The sequence below is a fragment of the Dendrobates tinctorius genome, unplaced genomic scaffold, assembly GCF_039654945.1.
Source record: "Dendrobates tinctorius isolate UK_male_01 unplaced genomic scaffold, ASM3965494v1 ptg000084l, whole genome shotgun sequence".
Lineage (NCBI taxonomy): Eukaryota > Metazoa > Chordata > Amphibia > Anura > Dendrobatidae > Dendrobates > Dendrobates tinctorius.
In genome coordinates this window covers 38,527,582-38,550,797 of record NW_027361752.1, presented here as the reverse complement: position 1 = coordinate 38,550,797, position 23,216 = coordinate 38,527,582, and the positions used below count along the sequence as shown (strand labels likewise).

The 23,216-nt window shown below is 46.8% G+C and overlaps 1 pseudogene; it reads right to left on the bottom strand.

Moving 5' to 3' along the window:
- Positions 1 to 5,392: 5,392 nt before the first annotated feature.
- Positions 5,393 to 23,060, bottom strand: LOC141097408 (cilia- and flagella-associated protein 298-A-like; annotated as a pseudogene).
- Between the last annotated feature and the right edge of the window lie 156 nt (positions 23,061 to 23,216).

Sequence of the window (23,216 nt, the reverse complement as noted above, 5' to 3'; positions counted from 1 at the left end):
TCTCTACTAGAAGTGAGGCAAAGTAAGTGCATCTCTACAGGAAGTGGGGGGGTGTCTCTATCCTTAAAGGAAGTGGGGGGTCCTTACAGCTCTACAGGAAGGGGGGGGGTCGGGTGTCTCAGCAGATACCTCGTCAATGACATCGCCCCTTTGAATCTCCTTGGTGCTGATCTGCCAGATGTAGGCCGCCTGTCTGCGCCCCAGTTACAGCTGACCTTGGTGCCCTTTTGCCAAGGAAGCTACAGTACCCATTGACTATGGCACAGGCAGATAAAATATCCAAGACAGTGAAGGAATTCTTTGAAAAAGGAGTTATTGTTGAAATTACATCACCATGCAATACCCCACTGTTCCCAGTCAAGAAAAAAGGTAGAGGAAGGTCAGCCTGCCCAGTACTGCATGGTCCTTGACTTGCAGGCTGTTACTGAGGCCACTATTTTCAATACGCCCATTCTGCCTAACCCACATAACCTATTGTCACAGATGCCTCACACGGCCACCACTGCACAATGATTCTTAGTATTTGTTTGCTTTCACACACAAACAGAGCAAACAGTAAGTCTGGGTGGTACTCCCCCATGGTGCCCAAAATTCACCCAGCCAATACATGGCTACCATGTCTTCAGTCCTATAGGACCAGCATAGACCATCTGACCAGGCAATCCTTCTCCAGTTTGTTGATGACTTATTCCTCTGCTGCTCCAGTAGAGATGACTGTATCAAAAACACTCTGCCCCTCCTACAGTTCTCACAGACAGTGGCTGCAGTGCTTCTCCTGTAACGAGTATGGTTTAATTTAGAACCATTAAAGGAGTCTGTGCCTTTCTTTCAATTAAAAGACTTTATTCTGGTTGTGTGTTTATTTACCATACAACTACAGGATTACTAATGGATAGGTGTCTTATAGACACACCTCTCCATTACTAATCAATGGGCTTGATGTCACCAGACAATTCGAAGGTGACGTCAACCCCACAAATATGAAACCCACTTACCAACGCTACAGGGCAAGTGGGAAGAGCTAGGGAAAGCTCCAATAGATGCGCCTTTTCCGGGTGGCTGCGGGCTGCTATTTTTAGGCTGGGAGGGGCCAATATCCATGGCCCCTTCCCAGCCTGAGAATACCAGCCCCCAGCTGTGTGCTTTAGCTTGGCTAGTTGGCGAAAGTTGAGGAGACCTCACATCGCTTTTTTAAATTATTTATTTAAATAATTAAAAAAAATCAGAGTGGGAACCCATCTATTCTTGATAACTAGCCTTGCTGAAGCTGACAGCTGAGGGTTGCAGCCCCCAGCTGTGAGTTTTGCCAGGTTGGTTATCAAAAATAAAGGGGAACCCACACCATTTTTTTTTTTATTATTTATTTACAGTGCAGGCTCCGGCTGATGAATACTTCCATCAGCCACCGCCTGCTCTCCCTGTTATTAATGGCAGCAGGCGTAGGCTGACGGGAGCAGTAGTCCCATCAATTGACGCCAATGACCGGAGATAAACTTTTTACCTCTGATCACAGTTGCGGGCTCACGCTGTTATTTGACAGCATAGGAACCACGCCTGTCTGACTGACAGCAATAATTTTATCACTGATCATAAGCTGTGTTTGCTATGCTGTCATGGGGCTGAACCCGAACAGAAACACGGACTTCCTGGTGAAGTCCATGCTCGAACAGTAGGTGTTCGGTACAGACGCTGAACTTTACTGTTCGGGTTCGCCCATCTCTAGTCATGTTACCAATGCCCCATTATACAACCCTGACCATGAGCTATTTGTGGATGGATTGTATGGCTTTGATGGCCAGTTCTACACTGGATATGCTGTTGTCTCCCTCGACTAATCCATAAAAGCAGAACCGCTGCCCCCACATATCTCCGCCCAGGAAGCTGAACTCCGTGCCCTTGAAAAAGCCTGCAGACATGCTAAAGACCAAACTGTCATCATTTATACAGACAGCCGCTATGCTTTTCACATAGCTCATGACTATGGACCTATATGGAGAGCTCAATCTTTCCTCACAGCAGCAGGCAAGCCTATCAAGAATCATAAATCCGTCCCACGCCTGATGGAGGCCCTACTTTTACCTGAGAAAGTTGCCATAGTGAAAGCCAATGGTCATGGAAGTCTAAACCACAGCAAAAGGCAACCACCTGGCTGACCAGGCTGCAAAATCTGCAGTTTATCTATCAAGAGACATCCCTGCGAGGGTGGCCTCCATCACGGACCCACATGTGACCAACGAGTTTCTCCAAAAGCAAAAAAACAGGCTGATGTTGAAGAATTCGCCAGATGGAATAAATGTGAAAAACATGGTGTTGAGTTTTATTTCAAACTAGCTGAAGAGCCCGGCGCTGCCCGGGCATAGTAACTAACTGTGGTTAGTTATAACAAATTATAATAGTCCCGTGCCCATATACCCATCATACATATCCACCATACCATAGGCCCGTGCTCATATACCCATCATACATATCCTCCATCCCAGAGTCAAGTGCCCATATACCCATCACACATCCTCCATCCCATGCCCATATACCCATCATACATATTCTCCATCCCATAGTCCCATGCCCATATACCCATCATACATATCCACCATCCCAGTCGAGTGCCCATATACCCATCACACATCCTTCTTCCCATAGTCCCATGCCCATATACCCATCATACATATCCTCCATCCCATAGTCCCATGCCCATATACCCATTACCCATCATATATATCCACCATCCCAGAGTCGAGTGCCCATATACCCACACATCCTCCATCCCATAGTCCCATGCCCATATACCCATCATACATATCCACCATCCCAGTCGAGTGCCCATATACCCATCACACATCCTTCATCTCATAGTCCTATGCTCATATAACCATCATACACATCCTCCATCCCATAGTCCCATGCCCATATACCCGTCATACACATCCTCCATCCCATAGTCCCGTGCCCATATACCCATTATGACATCATCATCATATGGCAACCGTTATGACATAACCGTCACCATTGCAACCAAGACATCATCATCACCATGGCAACCATTGTGACAGCATCTTCGCCATTGCAACCTATTATGACATCAGCGTCGCCATGGCAACCATTGAGACATCATAATGAGGGGCGGGGCTTGATAGATACACACACACACACACTTTTTCCCCATTATGTAGATAGGGACAAAATTGTTTGGTGAATTGGAACGCGCGGGGTTAAAATTTCGCCTCACAACATAGCCTAGGACGCTCTCGGGGTCCAGACGTGTGACTGTGCCAAGTTTTGTGGCTGTAGCTGCGACGGTGCGGATGCCAATCCCGGGCATACATACATACATACATACACACATACATACATACATACACACACTTGAGCTTTATATAATAGATAAATGATTTTATTCTTGCCGTGTGTTTATTTCAATACTTACTTATGGGGTAAGTAATGGGGGCGTCTTATAGACTCCTCTCCATTACTAACCCCTGGGCTTGATGTCCCCTGACAATACAAAGGTGACATCAACCCCAACCCTATGGATCCCACTTGACACCGTCACAGGGCAATTGGGAAAAGCAAGGCTAAGTGCCCGGTTTGGCACATCTTATGAATGCGCCATTTCTGGGGTGGCTGAGGGCTAATGTTGGTAGCCTGGGAGGGGGCCCAATATTTCTGGTCCCTTACCAGGCTATTAATATCAACCCACAGCTGTCTGTTTAGTCTTTGCTAGTTTGAATTTACAGGGGGATCCTACATCATGTCTTTTGCATGGCTCCCCATAAATTCACCAGGAAAGGCAAATCAAACAGATGTTAGCTGTTATTAATAGCCTCGGAACTTTTTGGGAGATTGTCCCCTTTCCCAGAATATTAACATCAGCCTACAGCAGTGGGCTATCCCTCTGCTTGATATGAAAATTGCGTGGGAGCCCAGGCCTTTTTTGTTTAAATGTAATTCTTTATTTTACACAGGAGGGACACAGCAGGAGCTGAATGCAAACAACTCCCATCATTGTCGCCTGGTTGTGCTGATTTTAGGGAGGCCAAGCGAAAATGATAAGCGCTGATGGCACCTGGGATCAGCATGAACTGTACTGCTTGTTCCCAGGCGCCGGTATGTGTCATGCTGCCCTCACTTCATGTGTCTGTATTTGGGGCTCTAAAAAAATGGACCATGTAAGGACACAAAAAACAGACATGTGAAGGGGTCTAAAGCGAACCGGTCACCAGTTTTTTCATGTCTGAGCTGAGTAGCAACTTTATCAGCACCTAAAGAAGTATGTAACCCCGGACTCCCCCTGTATGCCACCAAAAAATCTTTTGAAATTCTCCTGCTCTCTATGTAATTCCTGCTGGTCCGATAGGTGTCATTACGGAGGCATCTATACCTCCTCCCGGCTTCTGATCGACATCTTCCTGCTCTGATTGATGTGGATAATGCCTCCTGCTTAATCCACATAGCCAGGTGAAATCTCACGCCTGAACAGAGACATCTCCGGCACGTGTCTGCGCACTTTGCTCTGCCCTACTGCGGGCAGAGCCTCCAACATAAGAGCGCACAGTAGGGCAGGACAAAGTGTGCAGGCACAAGTCGGCAACGTCTCTGCGCAGGCGTGAGATTTTACCCTGCTATGTGGATGACACAGGAGGCATCATCCACATCAATCAGAGCATGATGACAGCGATCAATAGCCCTAAAGAGGAATGGATGCCTCAGCAAGGACGCCGACCAGACAGGCAAGACGTACACAGAGCGAGGGAGCGTGTCAAAAGGTTTTAGGGTGTATACAGGGGGATATATAATACTTTATGGAATGCAGCACAGGCGCTGACTAAGGTGCTAGTCTTCGATCAGACAAGAAAAAAAAAAAGGTCGACAGGTTCCCTTTAAATGCTGTGGTTGCTATTAACCATGGCATTTAGAGAGTTAAACTGCTGCAATCAGAGGTAGATCCGATCACAGCGGACCAGGAGCACAACTTCATGCCGTTTCTCCCACATATCTGTTATGTAGATTAAGCCGAAAAATGTGAAACAAAAAAAAAAGCAATTATGTTGTTCTAATTCTGGACAACTCCTAGAACTAGAATTGCACCGAGTCCTTGTGACACCGGGATATCGGTAATGGATGAGACACAGACACAGAGTAACTTTCCTGCCCAGTAAGTGTCTGGAGGACTCTATAGGGAGCTTCTCACCCGAGTGTAAGCGATTACTGAAAAATGTATCAGAAACTGACGCTAAACAGCAGCACAATATGGAGCAGCAGACGTTGTGTCGCAGTACGGACAGTGTGTGACGTCGTTAGAATTCCCCAGGGAACATGACGGAGTGACACCTAGTGGCCAATGACCGCAAATACAAAATAAAGAGAGCGCAGCAAAGATTACCGGACACAACGGTAACAAGATAAAGAGAATTTATTCACACAACAAAAGAGGACAAACACCGGGGGGAATTATACAGAGATCTTCATTTTAGTCTCCATTTAATGTCTTTTACACCTTGGAATTGTCTTTTCAAGGAGCTGCTGTCTGCCCATTCTGCATTTAAATACGATATATCCTCATCCTCTTCCAGATTCTGCAATAAATGTGGTGTCTTATATTACATTATGTCCACAGCAAAAGGCAGAAAGATAAATAAGAGTATTCACTTTCCTTTAAGGGGTAAATCCCATCTCAGACATTGCAAACTTGCTCAGCTGTATTTGAACTCCCATAGAAGTGTATAGAAACGGGAAAGGTAATTAATGTACAATTGGTGGGGGTCCCACTTAATAATAATAATAATACATTTTATTTCTATAGCGCCGACATATTCCGCAGCACTTTACATTTCAGAGGGGACTTGTACAGACAATAGACATTACAGCATAACAATAATCACATAGATCATAACAGATACCAAGAGGAATGAGGGCCCTGCTCGCAAGCTTACAATCTATGAGGAAAAAAGGGAGACACGAAAGGTGGGTGGTAACAGTTGCCCTGATTGTTTGGACCAGCCATAATGTTAAGTGTGTAATAGTACAGACTCAGAGGGCTAATGGATGCATAAAGCATGTGGGAACATGATGCGGGGAACCTGGTTATGGTAAAAAAAACTTTTGGCTGTGCCACACAGGGATAGATTAGGTTAATGTGTTGAAGCGGTAGGCCAGTCTGATTAAATGAGTTTTCAGGGCACGCTTAAAATTGTGGGGATTGGGGACTAATTGTATTGACCTGGGAAGTGCATTCCAAAGAATAGGCGCAGCACGTGTAAAGTCTTGAAGACGGGAGTGGGAGGTTCTGATTATTGAGGATGCTAACCTCAGGTCATCAGCAGAACGGAGGGCGCGGGTAGGGGGTCTCACAGTCAGTCATGAACGGAGTAGTGTATGTGCCTCACCCCCTGCACCATTCACTTCTATAGTGACCATAATGAACTTGTGGTCGCCGTTCCCATGGACAGTGAATGAAACGGTCAGCACTGCCACTCCGTCCACACCTCCATGGGGGGGTCCGTGCTCTTTTGGGGGTTCCCAGTAATCATTCTCCGCCGATGATAAATTTAACACCCATCAATTCCTTCCCTTCGCGCACCCTGCCGTACCATGTACGTCACGACCAGGCTCCGCATGCTCAGGAGCTGAGCCCACTCCCTACAGGGCTATGCCGGCTGTAATATCGACATCTGCCTGGAACAGCTGCGATCACTGCTGATTAACTATTTCAATGCTGGCGTCAATCAGTGACATGGCATGTAAATAGGGTGATCGCCTGGGCGGGCACTCACAGGCCTCCCGAGACGCGCTCTCGGAACAGATCTGTTACCATCGGAGCCAGGGACCATCTTGGTACTACTTAGAAGCTCAGCTATAGTCCGAGCATCAAAGGACCCCACAATGTATACGATATATCGAGATACTGTGATATTGCAGCATGTAGTAAAGGCAATCACAGGGTAAAGTCCCCTTCTTAAAAAAAATTATGGTAAATAAAAAAAAAACCTAAATGTAGGTGTCTCAGGTACATGTGAAAATAAAAAAGTCCTGTGTACCGGGAACACATACATGTCAAGGAGTCCTTACACACATCCACTGGCGGAAAAATAATAAATAAAATCTAAAGTCAACGCCATGAGTCTCAGAAAATGGCAACACAAAACCCCACTACATAAACCTGATATTGCTGTAAAACACACTGAACTAAGAGAATTATGTCGCTGCTGTAAAAGCAAAAGGCAAAAACTATTGGCAGAATTGCAGGCTGCTTTTTTCTTGTTTCAGAGCTTCACCGCACTTCGATCACTTGGATTCCCCCCCCCCATTTTTCAGTACAAGAGACGGTGAAATGACTGGGGTCAATCAAAACTGCAACACTTCTGTAGAAGACAAGCCCTCATACGGCCATATAGACAGAAAAGAAAAAAGCTGGATAGTAGGAATCGGGGGGATGGGGGCGGTGATAAAAGCGTAAAAACAAAAAATTTATCTGGTCCCGATAGAGCTTAAAAAAAAAAAAAAAGAGGAACATTGAGTAAATTTCTTTCAGCCCCTTTCTTCGCCATTTTATATTTTGCACTTATCTCCTGTCTAATTTTCTAATATGACGGTTCAGGCTTTTAAGGATACAGCGATACCAAGTGCGCTTACTGTTTGGAAAGGGAAAACCTTTGTTTTATTGTTTCTATTTGGGATCTACCTTATTCGTTGTTTTAGATTTCATAGGGAACACCATACACCCGCAGCACACACAAAACACGTGCATGTCACACGCCGGGAAGGGGTTAATGAGTGTCACGCGACCTTTTCACATGGAGGGAAGAGAATAGTGTCACCTTGAGTTCTTCCTGGCGTCGGTGGTAATACATCATCATGTTCTTCTGCTCCTCCTCGGATATCACTGGCTCCCTCGCTGGAGCTCCGTGTCCTTTCTAGTTGGATACAGAAGTCGCCACCGTGATTATAGACCGCATTCACCGTGACCAACGGAAATACATGGAAAGAAAACGGAACGCTCCTTTACGGGGTCATCCCCTTCCATATAAGCGCCATCCATTGCAAAAAATAAGCTATGGTTTACTCACCCTCCCAGGGTCCAGCACAGTGACTGAGCTGCTGCTTCGGTCCCTGTCTACACTGGCAGAGACGTAATGTCACCACTGCAGCGGCTGAGACACTGGGCTAAATTCCAGGGACGTAAACCAAGTTTTTTTTTTTTTACAATGATCTATGGGGATTAGGGAAAGGTTTTCTAAAAAGTGGATAACCCCTATGAGTCAGCCACAAGATCACTTAATACCATTGATCCCTATTGTATACCCATTTATGCGCACTACAGACATTTATTTGGCTGCAAAAACTTGTCTCTAGATCTGGAGGACTTATTTAAAGAAAAGCGGTGTAAGGCTGTGTTCACACACAGGGGTTTTTTAGCGGTTTTTCCAATAAAACCGCTAAAAATAAGCTTCCCATTCATTTCTATGCATTTTGCACTTTTTGTGCATACTGATACGTTTTTACCGCGAACAAAACCGCATCGCGGTAAAAAACGCAGCATGCTCATTGATTTTGCGGATTATTCAGTGTTTCTGAATAATTCTATGCGTTTTGAAAACGCGTGGAAAAAAAAACCCGAGCGTTTTCTACGCAAAAACCGCACGGAAAACGCGCAGAAAAAAACGCGTGGTTTCTGGGAAGGGAGTCAGGTTTTTCAGCAGAAATTTTCTGCTACGTGTGCACTTAGCCCAATTCTTCATTTCTCCTGTGGTGGCGCTGCATTGGAATTAAACACTTATGTCAGGATCACATACAGGTAACAGGTGACCGCTAGGGTTCAGATTGTAGTAAAACACCCTATAAGAAGTTTGTTGTCCTAACGAAAAGCATACCAGGCCTGACGAGTGAAATAAATAAAAAAAGGCCACATACATTCAAGAGCAGGGGGTACAATTTCCACCCCTCACATTATGCAAACTCCAAACACTTTGCACATAGTCAGTGTTTCCTGGGAAAAATTGACAGAAATTAGCGGTGGATGGAGGACTATTCCGTCTGGAGAGGACCCTGCTTTAGTCACCGCATTTTTCAAACTATAAGACGCACCCCAAATTTTCAGAAGTAAAGCAGGGAAAAAAAATGTATGTGTCAAATGGGGGTCTGTCTTACAATACGAATTCAGCTTACCGGGGAGGGGGTGTCACAGGAGGTGTTTGGTGGTCCGGCGATGATCTGGCCTCCGGTGGCCATTTTCCCAGAGGCCCCCGCACCACCGAACACTGCTGAACCTGCCGTACCTGGGATGGGAGTCAGATCATTGCCCCGCAGCATCGGACCACCGAACACCCACTCTCCCCAGCCCAGAGCTGGCAGATTTGCCCGACTCCTGCTGCCGCCACTCTCCTGGTAAGTACATTTGGACTATAAGACGCACCCCCATTTTATCCCATAATCTTATAGTCCGAAAAATACAGTCTATATCATAAATCACGTGGCAAGGCTTATTACAGGGTCACATATTGTGTCATAAGGTCACCACCTCCAATACGTGGCGCTATGTAGAGTTTTCTTCTGGGAGGAAATGTGCCCTGGGTTAAGGAAGATTTGTCAGACTTTCGTTACCTTTTGTATCTTCACAATGATTTTAGTTTTCTCATTTTTGCCCACATAGTCGGCGAGTTTCTGCTTCCTCAGCAGCTCCTTTCCAGCCCACCACAACTGGGCAGCGGCGTCCTCAATGACCATCTGTCCAGCCTGGAATAAGATGCAGGAATTACATTTAATACAACTTTGCCACAAATTATCGGTCCTAAAAAAAATATGGGAAAAATTATTAAATTTCTGATCTGGTATGAAAATATGAAGAATCAAACGTCCAATTACAAGATTGTGTACAACTTTAGAAAATAATATCCGAACCAGGCCCGGACCGTATGTGATCAGACAGAGGAGATTCCACCACGTGAATTCCAAGAACTCAAAAGTGGAGGTGTGAACAGGAGCCTAAATGATATTGCTGGTTTTGGAGATCTCACCATTCCTCCATCAGTGTTTTATGAAGATCAGACTTTTTAACCCCTTAACCACCAAGGGTGGTTTGCACGTTCATGACCGGGCCAATTTTTACAATTCTGACCACTGTCCCTATATGAGGTTATAACTCTGAAACGCTTCCATGGATCCCGGTGATTCTGACACTGTTTTCTCGTGACATATTGTACTTCATGTTAGTGGTAAAATTTCATTCAAATAACTTGCGCTTATTTGTGAAAAAAACAGAACTTTGGTGAAAATTTTGAAAATTTTGCAATTTTCCAACTTAGAATTTTTATGCCCTTAAATTACAGAGATACTTATTAAGTTTTTTGTGTGCCGTAACATTTCCCACATGTTTACTTTACATCAGCGCAATTTTGGAACCAACATTTTTTTTTGTTAGGAAGTTATAAGGGTTAAAAGTTGACCAGCGATTTCTCATTTTTGCAACACCATTTTATTTTTAGGGACCACATCACATTTGAAGCCACTTTGAGGGGTCTATATGATAGAAAACACCCAAAAGTGACACCATTTTAAAAACTGCACCCCTCAAGGTGCTCAAAACCACATTCAAGAAGTTTATTAACCCTTCAGGTGCTTCACAGGAATTTTTTGAATGTTTAAAAAAAAATGAACATTTAACTTTTTTTCACAAAAAAATTACTTCAGGTCCAATTTTTTTTATTTTACCAAAGGTAACAGGGTAAGAAGATGTAAGTGCCGGCTATCGACTATGAATATAATAGACACACGTGGTAAGACAGGACGTCCCCACGCACACAATGTACACAACGTTACTTTTGAGATTAAAGCTTTGGCTTCTTCCACCGTTTTCTGCAAAACCTTCTTCATATTCTCATTTGGTGCTGAAAAAAAAATACACAGAAGAAACATAAGAAATCCTATACACTGTACATATATGTAAGAATATCCCTCCCATACCTATAGAGGAGGCTAATGATAAGACCCCCTAGGACTGTCCCAAGTGATCCATCTGCTTTACAAGTATTAGTGGATATTATAACACAGAAGAATCTGCACCAATAACAACCTCTACGGACGCCATCGTGCCATACTGACCACCAAAAATGGCGCCTTAATATACCGAGAGCATCTGCCGGGAATATGGTTTCCTCACCGATGCCCGTTACATGGCACGACTCTAATGTGTAAAACGAACAGATCGGATTAGAGGATTACACTGAGGATTTGCCCTAATAAGTGGTCTCAATCCACGGCTTTAGATTAATAGATGAGAACAACTGATACAAGGCCTTTATTGCTAATTTACCACTTAAAGAAAGGCTGCCATTACGTTTTATTAATTAAAGGTGTTTGTATATGCAAGTAGTAGTGTAGTGTACTCATATACTCGCCTACCCCTGCTCTCTCCGGTGTTCTCTTCTCAGTGATGTCACCCCTCTGCAGACTCTACTCTCTGCTATGTACCATAGTTTTCGCACTATAAGACGCACCGGACCATAAGACGCACCTCAAATTTTCAGAAGGAAAATAGAGAAAAAAATAATAATGTGTCAAATGGGGGGGGTCCGTCTTACAGTCCGAATTCAGCTTACCAGGGAAGTGATCCAGCACAGGTGGAGGAGTGGTCACAGGGGTCATTCAGTGGTTCAGGCTGGTGCGGTGGCTCTGTGCTGGTGCAGGTTGGTTGTTCTGGGGTTGGTGGGCACTGTGGTGTGGTGGTGGAGGCGGGCTGTGCTCCAGTGCAGGGGCGGCGGCTCCAATGCAGGAGCAGCGGCTCCGTCGGCATTTATTCAAAGCCCAGAGGCCCCCGCAAATCCGTTGCTGGCTTCCGCCATGTTGCTGCGGTGGCCTCCAGGAACATGGACGCCGGGAAGATGGCCACCGGTCCGGGGACGGCGCATGCTCAGGTTCAGATCTCGTCCCGAGATCTCGGGAGACGAGATTCAAATCTCGGCAACGAGATCTTGTCCAGAGATCTCGGGACGAGATCTGAACCTGAGCATGCACTGTCCCTGGACCGGTGTCCATGTTCCCGGAGGCCACCGCAACATGGCGGCAGCCAGCAACGGATTTGCGGGGGCCTCCGGCTTTGAGGAAATGCCGGCGGAGCCCCCCATGGAGCACAGAGAGCCGCTGCCCCTGCACTGGAGCACAGCACGCCACCACCACCACACCACAGAGCCCCGCGGCACCCGCACCAGCCACGATCGGAGGTTAGTATATTGCGACCATAAGACGCACCCCCCACTTTCCCCAAAAATTTTGGGGGAAAAAAGTGCGTCTTATGGTCCGAAAAATACGGTAAGTCTATGGAGCGTCAGAACAAGGAATCCATAGACATACATTGTAAAACAGACTCCTTCCTCAAGCACAGAGTGAACCGGCTGGTCGAAATTGCGGAGCAGTCACTGAGAAGAGTAGAAGAAGGCGCTGGACACCGGAGAAAGAAGCGCTAGGTTAGTATAGTAATACACTCACATTCCGAACATATACACACATTGAGCTACTTCACGACATATGACGTATATGTAGGTCACGTCGTCGTCATATGTCGTGTTCCTGCCTTTGATGCCGCCTTTCACGCATCTTTCCCGGCAGATGATCCCCTCCACTATGCTGTAACACCTGGCTGCTGCGGATTGGACGCTACGGATGTTCACTGATCATGGGAACATACCCTAACAAGTTGCAGCTGTCTAACAGCCGTGGCAACTCGAATATGTTATTCGAGCACGACACAAATACTCGGTTAGCACCCGAGCATGCTCAGATAACATAATATCCGAGCACGCTCACTCATCACTAATAACTATCACTTGATCAGTGGTTGTAACCTAAAATACTGCAATGCCCTGCACATTGGGTAAGCGACATAGCTTATCAGCAGAACTATACTACATTTCTAATTGTAAGTATTTGCTGGTAATAATAATATCATTATTACTACTACACCTACCACATATTGGGACAGGATCTTGAAGATGGGAATACCCCAATTAAGTATCTAAAGCTGGAGATAAGATGATGCTGAGGGTCATAGGAGGTGATTAAAGCTGGATGAGATAGTGGTGGGAGCGTATGATGCAGGAATAGTGAATGGGGGTAAGGTGGGAACCCCTGGATGTAAGTATACGGACTCCGTGTGATCTCTGCCAGGAAGCTGTGGCTGTCACTATGCCGATAATGGGGGCTGTCGGTGTCACTACTGTGGTGGGAGTGCGGCAGAAGCTGGATGTCACTCTTTGGGGGGCTTTGGATGTGGCTGAAGACCCTCTATTACAGCTGAGTGTAGCTCCCTATGTAAGAAAGGTTGCGGACCACTGTATTGGGGTCTACCCAAGATATACCCCAACAGGTGTTCTGACCAGACAGCCCTGGGGGACTTGATTAGGCACAAGGCTGTCAGACTCTCCATGAAGGAATGGAGCTGTCAATCACAGTCACACTCAGTGAGAACATGCCGCTTTAATGGGTGAAGACTTTTTAGTATTTATTATGTGGAAACGATCACTTGAAGAGCGAACCCCATGACAGCACTCCCTGGTCCGATTACTGCTGGGTGCAGTCGGGTAAGTCTGAGATCACACAACGCTCCTAATAGAAATCAGACGCGAGATCATTCACAGGTCTCAGTAGTGCAGCCTCGGGATTTAGGCCTAATCAAAACAATGCTCTCCCGACTCCTGCACTTTACTACGTTTATTGATTTTACACGATTTGATTCCATTAAAGATCCAATCTCCTGCCAAAAAAATTAACCCTCACAGACTCATCCAGCAACCCAGAAGCAGTGTGTGGATCGGTCAACGGATCGCTCAGCCGGCGCCATCATTACCATGTCCATTCCGCCTTCCAATCTCGTCCTTCTTGAACACACTTCCTCCGCTGGGCACGCACTTAGTTTTCCCATTCATCCTTCAGCCTCAGCTCCTCGATCTGCTCGTCGGTTAACCCTTGCATGTTGGGGGGCAGTGTGATGCCGTGTTCAGCCAATTCTTCCATCTCTGTGAATGGCAAGCACAGTATAAGATGCTTTTACTGTATATGATGCTTTCAGTTCTGCCATATATTTCGCACCTCGCTCCTCTCTGAGAGACCATTCAGAGCGTCAGTATCGGACCTGAATGTGCCCCTTCCCAAAGCTGCAAGTCCGCCTCTGCAGCAGTGGTCGTGACTAACGGCTATGGCAGGTATAGCTGCCACTGTCTCCCTCGCAGCTGAACTGAAGGAGGTGAGCAGCACCATACAACAGCGCTTGGCATGTGAAAGTTTGGGCACCCCTGGTCAAAGTTACTGTTATTGTGAACAGTTAAGCAAGTTGAAGATGAAATTATCTCTAAAAGGCCTAAATTACAGATGACACATTTCCTTTGTATTGTAGGCAAAATATATACATATGGTAATTTTTTTCCATTTTAAAAATTACAAAAATGAAAATGGGCCGCTGCAAAAGTTTGGGCACTGTGAGGTAGCGCTGTCATTCAGGGTTGGGGGACACTCGCATGGCAGCGAATAATCACGTCCGGCACAGGTTTCCATAAAGCAATATCACAGTCCATGAGGTTTATTCATTATCATAAACCAAAACGATATGCAACAGTCTTATAGCAGACAGCAGGGGATCTTCACACTGGAGCTCTGCTCCCCTATAGCCTCCTAGTCACACAGGCTGTGCTTCATCTAGCCAGCAGGCTATACAGTCTCTCAGTTGCAGTCCCGTCTCCGGGTTACCTTGCATGCTGCTTTACACTGCTAACATTCATTCCCTCTCCCTGGGAACTGTCAGGCACACTTCGCCATTAGTCACAGCGTCCAGACGTGCTGTCAAGCAGGAAGCCACACGAGACCTTCCAGACGGACCAATCGGGTCCCTGCATTCACCCCATGTGACCAGACCTCAGGTACCTTATATGGTCCATAACCACACCCACAGGTGATCACATGGCTATGACCTCACCCAAGGTCCTATTGCACACAGCCACGCACAGGCTTCCCTGACACATTGTAACAGAACGTACTACTCAGCAGTACCTCTGCTGATCATTATGATCTTTCAGTATCCTACACCTATCAGGGCAATGGAAATGCTTATACGGCTGTCCTGGGACACCCACACAGCGCCCCCTAGCGGACACAGCGGTCACTGCACCACATACCTCCCCCCTATGTTCAAACCTGTGGGGTTGAACACACAGCATAACCCCCGCCTCTCGAGACTGGGCACTCACTACACCTTGCCCACCTGGTCGAGAGAACCGTCTCCATTTGTCATACGGCCTCATCTTTACATTAGGCCTCCCCCGCTCCCAGCGGTCAAAACACCGGTCATTGTCTTTGACCCTCCAGTCACGGTTTGTCTGCGTCATCAGACACTCTCTAGTCTCCACCTGTCTGCAGTACGCTTCGTCACCTGATCTTTCTCTCACTGACCGTCTCTCTCGGTTGGTGCGGTCATAAGTCTTAGTAGAGCCTGCTGTCTGGTCTAAGTCTGACTCAGTCAGCGTCTCACAGGAACTATGGTCTTCCAACGTCATCCTGCCAGTCGAACTACCCCTTGCTGACACTCTTCTGCCATCTGCCCTGTCACTTCTTGGAGGAACCGTTTGGGTCCTTACATCTTGGGTTGGAGGCGGCCACCACCTGGTATTCTGTATTTCTTTATTAATTCGCCGACGGTCCAGCCTCAACTGCTCAATTTCTTGCAGGTACTCCACTCGATACTCCACGAGCATCCGAAAGTCTCTCAGGCTTTCCACGGAGCCAACCACCATGATGGAAATCCTTTCCACTTCCCTGGATACCTGGTCATCATCAGGAGGGATCCTCACCCTCACCACACCGAAGATATTCACAAGGTCTTGCATTACCTTCCCGGACCTTCCAATGATTCTCCCAATCAGAGCTTTGGGTACAGGAACCACATCTTTCCTCAAACCCAACCGATCCATAGCCTCTCTTGCTATCTCTAGACGTCGAGCAGCCTTCATATTACTCTGCCTAACCAATTGTTTGACACGTAGACACTGCAAATGCATCTCTTTCAGGACAGCTACTTGGTTTGATGTATCTTCCCTGGCTGATACTATCACCAACTGCCGAGTCTCAGGTGCCCAGTGCACCTCACACGCTTTGACCGCCTCTTTGAAAGCCTCATGTACACCTTCCTCCGCACAGGCTTCTTGCATGTCTTCGGGTACCTCGATCACAGATTTGAAGGTAGTGGTCTTGCTCTCTTCCTGGACAGAAGACTCTGGCTTTACCACGGACACTTCCCTCACTACAGTTGACCCGACCGGGTGACTGTCTTCTTCGGCTCTTTGCTCACCAACTTCAGGAGATTTTATCTCTTCGCGAGCCTTTGCCAAGATAGGTACCGGCAGTTCCGTCTTGTTATCAGTCGGACCCAGCCGCTGCACATCTCCGTCCAAGCTCTTCTCCTGCAGAAGACCTTCTACTACTCCTCTGAGTTCCTCCATCTCTTCCTTAAGGCTCTTGTTCACACTTTGCCAGGTGGACAGGTGACCTCTAAGCTCCAAGACTTCTTTCTCGAGCCCTTCCACCTTGTGCTCGGCCAATTGTCTCAAGATTCTTTCTTGTTTGACATGTTCTTCCACTGTCTCTTTTATTAGTTGTATCTCATGATCTTGTTCTCTTTTGGCCAGCACGTGTCGCACCACTAATTCTTTAATTATATCGTCAAAGGGTACCACTGAGTCAGTCCTATCAGTCGAGTGAACCCCCCAGGTTACCCTCTGACTGTTTCTATTCCCGTTATCTTCTCGATCAGGTTACCACCAGTCCTGTCACGAGTTTCAGTCAGCTCAGCATTAGATTTTGTCCTAGTGGTGGCTACTGGCAACAACACGTCACAGTCACACCACACCGTACGGTGAACCCCCAAGACACTCTCTATCCGTGTGTCAGCTCCGCTCTTTTTGTTTACCACACCATTCTCATTCACACTGTGGTACGCTTCAGGTGACGTCAGGTCAGTAAATTCGTCTGACGCAATTCTTTCTCCGGTCGCCCTTACGTCTGGCCTGTCCACGTTAGGAGGCGTCAGCGTCTCAGTGTCTACTAGCGCTACAGTAGAAACGTCTCTATCGTCCTGCCCCACATCTTTAAATATGACAAAGTCCCGGCGCCTCTCAAAGGTATGCACTAAGTTTGGTGGCATACTACCAACTTGGCACTCCCCCTTTGTCATCTCAATCAGGACTCTGTCCACCTTATAATTCACAACGACCCCGTGGAGGCAGCGAACTCTGACGTTTTTCTCGGTCAGAGCTAAAATGAGCGGAGTTCCTGACAGAGTCACCTGACTCTTTGAGTCCAGCCTACCAGGGACTCCTTCCCGGTGCAGCATCACAGTACACACCTGTGGCTCGTTGTTATCAGGAAGACACACCGTACTCCTCCCAAGACATGCACTCACACTGCGGTTCCCCAGACATACCCACTGAGTCACCCAGCGCTGTCATTCCTTCAAACTTGGCCCCTTTCTGGACCACCACCCCACTTTGGGTTGCTGCCCCCTTCCGGGACTCCACCCCTTTTTGGGTTACCACCCCGTTTTGGGTCACCGCCCCCTTCTGGGACTCCACTACCTTTCGGGATCTCCCCATGTCCGTTATACCGGTCTTCCCTGACCACAGTTCATGTCTTAATGATACCACACAAGTCCTTGTTGGCACCACCACAGCTCCTGCTGTCACCGATCACCGACACCACCGGCTGCTGTTCACACACACAGCGGCTGGAGTCCCTGCATCTCCTGCTGCGCCGTCTTCATGGACCCGCCGATCCACCGGAAGCCGCTTGTCCCCTACGTAACCCCGCCGGGTTACCGGAAGCCGCTTGTCACCCTCGAAGATAAAAGAAACCACAAAAGCGCGCCCATAGGGCCTTACCAGTGCAGGTATAATGGGTATAAAGAAATAATACAGGGTACTCACCCTTTATAGTTGTGTAAAGCCACAACTACTGTATCCGCTTAGTCACATGCAATAAAGCTGCAGCAGGATGGTGTAGACAGACAGCGTCTGCTACCAATGCTCAAAGAGGAGATCCCAAAAAGGAAAAACCCCAGGTCCCTGTCCTGCGAGACCTTCGTGACCCCACTGAGCCACAGCAAGCACCTTCAGGTTTTGCAGTGGAAAAAAGAAAAACACATGCACGAAAAAACTCCAAAAAACTCACGTATCCTGTCTGTGCGCTATTTAGGACGAACCGTCTCCGCCTGAGACCATCCAACACACAGGGCACACCGGGTGCTATTCAGGGAGCCGACCCTCCTCCCAGGGTCTCCCAACACACTGGCCTCACCAGGTCCAAGGTCATATCACGTGTTCCAGGGATCCGACTCCTCTCCCAGAACCTCCCAACACTGACCCTCCAGGACCTTGGTCACTGACCCAGGTCAGTACAACTAACACCTGTCCGTTACCTGTGTCGGGCACACAGGTCCTCGGGTACCTCTTATCCGCAGAGGCACCCTAGCAATCACCAGTCTCTTCCACTGAGCTGCTGTCAGTATACGGCTTTCACAACCGTCAGCCCTCCTGGCTCAGCGTTGCCAGCACTGCAACTTGTGCTGGTGGAACTGCAGCCCTTAGCAACAAAGTTTTTTTTTTTGGCAGTCCTTTTCCGTTGCCCCGAGCAACAAGGCTACTATATTGCCCTTAGCAATTCTCCACCATTTGTGAGGTAGCGCTGTCATTCAGGGTTGGGGGACACTCGCTTGGCAGCGAATAATCACGTCCGGCACAGGTTTCCATAAAGCAATATCACAGTCCATGAGGTTTATTCATTATCATAAACCAAAACGATATGCAACAGTCTTATTGCAGACAGCAGGGTATCTTCACACTGGAGCTCTGCTCCCCTATGGCCTCCTAGTCACACAGGCTGTGCTTCATCTAGCCAGCAGGCTATACAGTCTCTCAGTTGCAGTCACGTCTCCGGGTTACCTTGCATGCTGCTTTACACTGCTAACATTCATTCCCTCTCCCAGGGAACTGTCAGGCACACTTCGCCATTAGTCACAGCGTCCAGACGTGCTGTCAAGCAGGAAGCCACACGAGACCTTCCAGACGGACCAATCAGGTCTCTGCATTCATCCCCATGTGACCAGACCTCAGGTACTTTATATGGTCCATAACCACACCCACAGGTGATCACATGGCTATGACCTCACCCAAGGTCCTATTGCACACAGCCACACACAGGCTTCCCTGACACATTGTAACAGAACGTACTACTCAGCAGTACCTCTGCTGATCATTATGATCTTTCAGTATCCTACACCTATCAGGGCAATGGAAATGCTTATACGGCTGTCCTGGGACACCCACATAGCGCCCCCTAGCGGACACAGCGGTCACTGCACCACAGCACCCTTAGAGATTTGTTTGCTCAAATAACTTTAACCAAGGTTTCAGACCTTAATTTTCCTGTTAGGGTTATGGCTTGTTCACTATCATTAGGGAAGGCCAGGTGATATAAATTTTACAGCCTCCTCTAACCTTGTACCAAAAAAAACAGCAGTCATGGGTTCTTCTAAGCAGCTGCCTAGCACTCTGAAAATAAAAATGGTTTGAGGCCCACAAAGCAGGAGAAGGCTGTAAGAAGATAGCAAAGTGTTTTCAAGTTGCCCTTTTCTCAATTCAAAATGTAATTAAGAAATGGCAGTTACCAGGAACAGTGGAGGTCAAGATAAGGTCTGGAAGACCAAGTAAAATTTCAACAAGAGCTGCTCGTAGGATTGCTACAGAGGCAATTCTGAACCCCGCTTGACTGCAAAAGACCTTGAAAAAGATTTAGTAGACTCTGGAGCTGTGGTACATTGTTCTACTGTTCAGAAACACCTGCACAAATATGGCCTTCACGGAAGGGTCATCAGAAGAAAAGCTTTCCTGCGTAATCACCATAAAATTCAGCACCAGAAGTATGCAAAATAACATCTAAACATGCCTGATGCATTTTGGAAACAAATCCTGTGGACCAATGAGGTTAAAATAGAACTATCTGGCCACAATGATCAAGTGCTTCTTACTGAATTAGAATATCATCAAAAAGTTAATTTACTTCAATTCTTCAATTCAAAAAGTGAAATCCATGTATTATATAGAGTCATTAAACACAGAGTGATCTATTTTACATGTTTATTTCTGTTAATGTTGATGATTATGGCTGACTGCCAATGAAAACCCAAAAGTCATTTTTACAATGTAAAATATATATATTTTTTTTTGCCTAAAATACAAGGGAAATGTGTCATCTTTAAACTTAGGCCTTTTAATGATCATTTCCTCTTCAACTTGCTTAACGGTTCACAAACTTTTACATGCCACTGCATGTGTTTGCACAGGAGCCGTTCTACAGCAGTTTCACACATTCCTCAGTCGCCAGCAGGGAGCACGGCTGTGACATGTGAAGAAATATGTTTTAATCCACATAGTGCTAGGTGAGATCTCCAGCTTAATTCTCCTACGACAGTCTGATCGATTTATAGAAGTGCACAAAGACTGACTTAGCCCAACTGGAAAACAAATAAATATTGAGAAGGATGAAGCTGGAGACAACCCCCTTTGTGCTCTGCTATGATAGCCATGCTCCTGGCCACCGACTGAGCTGTGTGTGATGCGGCTCATCAGTTGAGACACAGATCTCAGGAGCTGTATGTCGTCAGCCCATACTGACATGTGACGAGGACGGGCTGCAGTCTGAATTTTACCAGAGACTCATTCTCTCTCATTCCCGCAGAGCACCTTTAAGCTAAGGAAACACTCAATCCTGACTGGTTAACTCCTCAAATGCTGCAGTCAAGTGCATTTTAAAAACAAGCATGGGGTTTTCTCTGTCCACCCACTGGCACCCCTACAACACAGTTTCGAGGGAAGGAACAATAAAACATTAAATAAATTGTGTAAAAACTCAAGTGTTAGAAAACCATCAGCCTGTGATTTTCAGGCAGCAATGTGTAATGTATGGATGAGCCCGGCCCTGCAGAGGGAGAGAAGAGCCACACAGTGACTAATCCTTCTAAAGAAGAAGGTCCTGAGCTGTGGACCCTCTACTATGTTCTGAAGGGGCACTCAGAGCTTAAAGAGGAACAGTCAGCAGGGTTTTGGATTCTTAACGAAAGAATTGGCTGTCATGACACTGTGAAGCTAAAGAAAATTATACCTTTTATTGGGGAAAGAAATAAATTTTATCGTTCTTCTGGAATCAGCAGAAGCTTAATGCTAAGAGCAGCAGGGCTGGATGCCACACGTGGTCTTTTCATACCGGTCTTATCTGTATCCCCCCGCCTGACTTCGGTCTATGACTAAGCAGCCACTGATCTCTCAGAGACCTTCCTTCTCCGGCAGATATTTAGCTCAGGTGCCGGCTCTGTCGGGGGCGGCGAATGCACAGATTGCTTTCTCAGATCAATGGTTGACAACGAGACAACCGAAGTGAGAGAAGACAAGTCAGTGACCGGTCAGTCATAGATCGGAGGCAACTGGGGGGGGGGGCGGGTAGATAGTATCCAGACTGACAAGAGAAGTCCAACCCCACTGTACTTGTGCCATAAAACTTCCAGGGCTGATTACAGGAGAACAACAACATTTATTTTTTTTTGTAAGAAAGTAAAAGTTATAATTTAAATGAAAGCGAGAGTGGGCAAAAGAGAAAAAGAAAATGAGAGGGAGAAAGAAAAAAAGAGAAAAAAAGAGAGAGATAACTAGTAATCATCTAAAATCTCGCTGACAGGTCCTGTAACTTCGGTCATGGATAATTGTAATCGGAGGCTCCACTGTTTCCTTCGCTCTTCTCACCGGCACGGATCCTGCTGACTTGCAGTCGGCCATTGTATATGGAGGTCACCTGCTCAACCAGTAAATTTACAGGAGCGTCAACGGTTGTGTCCAACAAGAACTGGCTCTCGTCTCCATGTTTCACGTGTAATCGCACCATTTCTACAGTATAAAAGAAAAAAACAAAGCAGACACATCACATGGGGGAAAACCCATCCCAGCAGACTCTTATGGACCGTTCTGCTCATATCTGTGTGACGATCACAATTCAGCTTCAGAACCTGACAATGAAGAGACGAGCGGCGGTACAGGGGCTCCGGTCTCGTCTCCAGTCAAGGATCATCCTGGGAGAAATTCCTTTCTCCTCTACAAACAATGACTGAAGTCCTTTATGAAAACTATAAAAGGATTTATATAAAAATCACTCAATAGTGGGCAGAAGTCACTGTCACACACTTCACAAAGAGCTTCTGCAGCAGCAGGACTACCGGATGATTTCTAACAACCTTAAAGCGATTGTCCAGAATTAGAAAAATAAACTATGGCTGCTTTCTTTCAGAAACAGCACCACCCCCTGACCATGGGTTGTACGCGGTACTGCAGCTCATCTCCAGTCAATTCAATGCGGCCGTGTTGCGATACCTGACACAACCCAGGATCAGGGGTGGCGCTGTACAACCCCTTTTAATTTAGCACAGGGATCATTATCCCATATATCTGTGTCTTCTCCAGCTGCAGGGGAACTACAACTCCCAGCATGCCGCACTTTATATAGTAAGATACAAATTATCACTGACGTCAGGGGGGTCTGGACCAGATACACTGCAGCTTTCAGGGCATGCTGGGAGTTGTAGTTTCACAGTCAGTCACTGACCTCTGGCCTCACACTATAGCATAAAATAGAACTTTATACAGACAATTCCTGTAATCCGGAATTCCTGGGTCAAATACGGGTCAGATTATCAGACGTACTACAAGTACAGATCGACTACAACTCCCATCAGCCTCCATGAAGCTGGTGAGATGGCAGAACGCTCTCACCCACCTGGCAGGGTTCAGAGGGGCGGCGGCCCCCTCTATAGAAGATACATGTAGTGCTCACCTGCAGCTCCGAGCTCCTGCCTCTCCTGCGGACTGCTACACACTGAACTTCCGGCGCCTGTTTCCACGGAGACGACTATCAACATCCGGCACCAGGGAAGGCCCTGTAACAGTCTCTGGTTCTGAAGCCACACCTCTTATCGCTGATTGGATGGCTCTCTTTTCCTATACGGTAAGTAGAAGTTGATTGGTTCAGAACGTGTGACGTCACCAGCTTTCGCTTTCTGTAGCTTTTTACCTTTCCGGCCCTGCAGGACCTTTAGCCAGAACCTTGCAGTTCCTCAGTGCAGGCTGCTGCTCTCTGTTATCAGCCAG